The following is a 6000-nucleotide window of genomic DNA, read 5'->3' on the forward strand; positions in this document are numbered from 1 at the left end:
AGTAAAAGTATCTAGTAATTTACTAGCGTACTACCTATGGCTAGACGGCGGTATTTAGTCTCTAAGGGGCTAAAAGGGGGTATATCCTTTAGTGTCCTCCTATTAAATCTTATATACTATTTAGAACTACTAAAGAACTCCTTAGGCTATAAGCTATTTTAATACTATTTATAGGCCCCTACTTATAAAGAGTATAAGTAATATAATTTATACCTATACTAGTAAATAGCTAGTACCTTACTAAGCGGTAGCTATAGAAATGTAGTATATAGCATACTAACTAAATAGGCTATCTGTAAGTGTATTAAGGTATAGTATTTAAAATATAGATACTTACTAGCTATAGATTTTACCTTTATTAGTCCTTTATATAGGGGGAGTATTAGTATTAACTATAGGGTATTCTATATAGCTACGTCTTATATTTTCGCTACCTCCTTNTATTATCGCTTCTATTTAAGGTCTACCTATCTTATAATAAGTATAGTAGATCTCTATCTATACTAATAGCCTCTTATCCTCTATTACTATAATAGTACTCTACTAGTACAGCGCTAGGTCTCTGCCTAGTAAGCTAGTAGTTTCTATATATTTTTTCTCTCTTTATTACCTATAGGTAGAGGGCTTTCTAGCTAGTATATTTAGGCGTATTACCTTTTTAAGGGGCCCTCGCTCCTTATATACGTCTTATTCCTTATATACATTTTAGTATTTAGCATATATTTTCTTTTACTAGGTAGCCTTATACTATAACTATTCTCTATATAATAGTTATATTAATATATAAGTCTACTAGTAGAACTACTACTTTATATTCTAGTACGGCGCGTAGTATTCTCCTATAGGCCCCTATAGTTCTATATAGGTACTAGTTTTATAGCTTAGTTAATAGCGCTAAGGAGCTTTTTATTAATACCTTACTACCTAGTCCTAGGCCCTAGATCTAAGAGCCATATAGTATTATTAGCCTTACTATAAATAAATAAATAAATATCTATAATTAATTACTAGTATAAAAATATATATCTATACGCCTATATATTTATATAAAGCTCTATATAAAGCTCTATATAAGGCTCTATATAAAGTTCAATATAAGGCTCTGTATAAAGCTTTATACAAGGCTCTACACGAAGCTCCGCTCGAAGCTCTACTTAAAGCTCTACTTAAAGCTCTGCTTAAAGCTCTACTTAAAGCTCTGCTTAAAGCTCTGCTTAAAGCTCTACACAAGGCCCTGCTCGAAGCTCTGCGCGAGGCTCTATACGAAGCTCTATATAAGCTCTATACAAAGCTCTGCGCGAGACTCTACACAAAGCTCTGTATAAGGCTCTGTATAAAGCTCTGCATAAGGCTTTATATAAAGCTTTGCACAAAGCTCTGCATAAAGCTCTACACGAAGCTCTATATAAAGCTCTACTAAAGCTTTACGTAAAGCTTACCCCCTTCTATAAGGCAAATCTATACCCACTAGCAGTCCTTAAGTATTATTTAAAGCTGGCTTATTAATTTAGGTACTCTAGCTGCGGTAAGAAGAGGGTGGCAGTAGTTGTAGGAGGGGTGCAGCCGCTACGACTTGGGGGTGTCGGGCGTGATAATAAGATAATGAATTGGAATCTGGCAAATCGGGTAACGTAGTCTTCTTCGCCAGGTTTGATTTGGTAATTCTAGCCATTAGGAATAGCTTGGGGAGCTATAAAAGTTAAGATAATTTTTCTTAAAGTAGGTGTATATAGGCCCAAATACGCCGCGCGGGACTAATAAAAATCTAAACCATGTACTAGACCTTCTAACGAAGGTCTTGCCAAAAGCGGTTAGCGTCTTAGCAAGGTAAGCCTTGGTAAGAAGGTCCGGGAACAAGACAACAGAAATTAATCTATATTAAAGATAGGTTCTTCTCCTTTTCTTCCTTTAGCTTTCTAGTGTTTAAAAGCTTTATTTAGTCGTTTAAAAGCTTTATTTAGCTGTTTAAAAGCATTTAAAGATGCTCTATACTAGAGCTTATTAATATACGGTTTAAATATTAAATTGTTCGTTATATAGCAGTCTTAGTAAACGACTAGCAGTAGCTTATTAATCACCCTCCTATTAAACTATTAGTCTTCCCCTATCCTATATATAATTAAGATCTTTATAATTAAAGAGGAGTATTCTTTAAAGCCTATAATAACCTTATTTAGAAGAAAAGAGCAATTAGCTACTCCTAGCTTTTTATATTTAATTAATACTTTAATATTACAATTATTAATTAATTTTGTATTTATGCAATCCGCCTAATTAGGGGCCCTAAAAATTTCTAAGGGAAGAATTAGACTTATAAAACCTTTACTAGTTAGCGTACTAGAAGTAAACACTACTAAAGGTCAAGAGGTATAGTAGGCTATTTTACTATTGCCGTCCTTATAAGATAGGCCCGGGCGTTAAAAGTAAGGAAATACTGCTTAATTATTATATACTTATTTAGCCATTTTTATTAGATAACCTGTCTCTAACCTGTTTATATAGAACTTATTAATAAGAATCCCACTAATAATATAATAAGGACTACCGTCTCTATAGAGATTAATAATAGTCTTATACTGTTTCTAAGCGGTCTAGGTTATTGCCTAAGTTTATAATATTGTAATTATAAGATATAAAGCCGATCTTAGGTCCATTTTCCACCAGACCTTTTTACCTTCTTTTTCGCATTTTATAGGTTTAAGAATGTCTTTATCTTTATTTATAAAATTATACTTCTTTATACTGGACCTAATAAAAGCTAAATGGCGTACACAAACTTTTAGTTTGCCTTTAGGAATACAATTATTTAGTTCTAAAGTTTTAAACTATAATTTAACGTCTTTAACTACTTAGGGTAGTAGATTCTGTCTAGTAATATATATAGTTGGTCCTACTAGCTAGTAAAGAAAATTTCCGGTAATACTTCCCTTAATATAATAGCACTGTAGCATGCTATCTATTTAACTTAGGTATTAGGCGTTAGGCGGCTATAGGTGTTCGTCTATACTAGGGGTAAAGTAAAGACTTTTATCTTTACCTTTTTAATTTTTCTAATTAAGCCAGTTAAGGTTAATCTTAGTTATTAATACGCTAGTGTACTAGATTAAGAGCATTTAAAGTATTTTACCTAAACCCATCGTATCCGTAAGAAAGGTCCCACCTAGGGCTATATAATTGCGAAGAGTATAGGTAACACTAAGCAGCTAATATGTTTATATAGCTTTACCCTTTTTTATACCATATAAGTAGAAGGTTACATCTTAAAGAGTGTTGTAAATAGTTAACGGAAATAAGAGGAACTGTAGCGCCTTTACCTATAATATTGGGTTAATATATACTTCTCACACGTCTTTTAGGTAATTAACTTCCTAATTAACCTCCTTAATTCTATCCTTATGCTTATTTTCTGGTTCCTTATTAGTTGAAATAGGGTTAATTAAGGCGTTAAAGTGGCGGCGCTCCTATATGCGGTTAAGATTAATTTCCCTAATACAAATTAGGTTAGGGTTATTATTTATATCCTTAAACAATATATTAATAAATATTTTGCGATTAGACTTTGGCAATTTATTACACTATCCTTTTCTCTTATCCTATAGCATTATTTTAAATGTTTATACTTTGTCTAGATCTACGCCTTTTAAGAGCTTTAATTTATCTAGTAGGGGCTAGTCTTTACTACTACGGGTCTAGCTATAAGCAGTTTTAATTATAGCCGGCCATACGGCTGATAATGCACCAGTAGGTATAGGTGGCGTGGACTTTAGGGTTGACGTAAGCTTTAGATTTAACTACTTAGATATAGGTGGTGTGGACTCTAGAATTAACTTCTTATAACTACTTTAACCTAGGGTAGGTATATCTATTCTTCTCCTAATTAGCACCGGTTATGTAATATTAGGGTTAAAGTCGGACTTGAAAGTACTTTTATTAAATCTTATACCTATAAACGTATATTAGATAACTCTATATAATATTATACAATCTTATATAAGTTATAAAGTCTCTTATACTTTGTAATCCGATTGGGATTTTTAACTCCAATTATAATTATATTAAGTCCAGCCTTCTTTATAGAAAGCACCGTAAATGCTAGGTTTATATAGTTGAGAATTAGTATACTAGTAGTCAGATCTACTATAGCCTAGCTATCCCTATATTTATCCGCTAAAAAGTTTACACTTATTACGGCCTACAGCTTATTATATCTACAGTAATATATATTAACTTTCTCTAGAGAATCGGATAATAGATACTTATGCTTAGTTTTTAATGCAAATCCGTATAGAATGAGGGCCTTATTTAATAGCGTTTTGTCTAGGTAACTATATATAGTAAAGCTCATTTTATAGAATAGTGTAGGTATAGTATTTAGCTATTGTAGGACTTTAATAGACAGACTACTAAGTACCTAGGCAGCCTTAGAGGCTGCCATTAATCTAAATAAGTTAATAAACTGCTCTTTAGAAGATAAGCTACTATACTTTAGAACAATATCAGCTATTATAACCTTTACGCCTTTACGTCTGTTGGTCGTTACGTGTCGCTATATAGATTTTTTGGCGGTAATAGTAAAAGCTTTAAACTCTAATAGTAGATCGGATCTCTTAAACACGTGCCCATACTTAGTGTTAAGAAGGTTAAAGGCTATACGCTTAACTCTATTTCGCATAGGTCTAGACGCTAGCAACCTACTAGACGCTTTATTAATTTCGCTAGTATAGTATTAGAGGATTTCTTTATATGTTTTTTCGTTAATTGCGAGTCCTTACTATAGCTTTAGACCACTTATTTACAATAAGTTCTTATTAGTCGCAGTAGTTAAGTACTAACTAAAGTCTAGGTATAGCGCCGCTATTATAGTTAAGGACCCTATATATTTATAAGCGGGTAAAAGTTTTATATAAAATAGTATAGAGTAACGTATAAAGATAGTGGAGTGGATAATATATTAGATAATTAGCAATAATTAATAAGACAATTCTAACAGTTATAACAAGAAGGTATACTAATAGTATTAACTTAAGATAATAGCGGATTCTAATAAGAGCGATATAAAAGTAATATAAGAAATAGAATAGAATGCGAGTCTTAATATAAGAAGTAGGATAAGATATAAGCTTTAATATAGGCAGTAAAACGAAATATAAGACTTAGAGTAAGAAATGGAATAAAAAGTGCGTAGCGAGATAAGATATAAAATTTACGCTGCTAACTAAGTAAATAAAATTGTAAGATATAAATAGTAAGGCATATAAAAACAAGTGTAATCCGCAGTAGAAGCCTTAGAACGTTAGTTATTATATATATTATATAGGAAGCTAAAGAGTTATAGATAGGATAATAGATGTCCTAATAGGTATACTTAAGTAACTAAACTAGATATATAATAATAAGAGAGCTAATAATTCTATTCTTTATATTGTGACTAGTTAGTAAAGCAGCTCTAAAAAGGTAGGAGAATAAGTTTAAGACAATCTAAGACATTAAAAAATGTCTAAGATTGTATAAAAAAGTAAAATATAATATAGTATTTTATTTTATAAGCGTAAGGTAAGATGAAATATATAATAAAGAGAGGTGGGGGGATAATCTAAGATATTATAAAAGGTCTAAGATTATATATATAAAAGTGAAATATAATATAGTATTTTATCCTATAAGTGTAAGATAAGGTAAAGTATATAGTAGAGAGAGGTAGGGGGATAATTTAAGATATTATAAAAAGTCTAAGATTGTATAAAATAAAGTGAAATATAATATGGTATTTTATCCTATAAGCGTAAGATAAGGCTTTAGGATACCCTTTTACCTAAAGTATAACATAATTTTAAGCTATATTACTAATAAAGCAACTTTTTTTAGATAAGCTGTTATATCTACTATATAGGCAACCCAAAACTAGTATCCTAGATCCCACTTATAGCTGGTACGCTTTATATTAAAGATATTCGCTAGACTTATTTATATATAGGTCCTGTAGTCTAAATTATATATTAA

Source organism: Cenococcum geophilum (assembly GCF_001692895.1).
Source record: "Cenococcum geophilum 1.58 unplaced genomic scaffold K441scaffold_71, whole genome shotgun sequence".
Classification (NCBI taxonomy): Eukaryota; Fungi; Ascomycota; class Dothideomycetes; order Gloniales; family Gloniaceae; genus Cenococcum; species Cenococcum geophilum.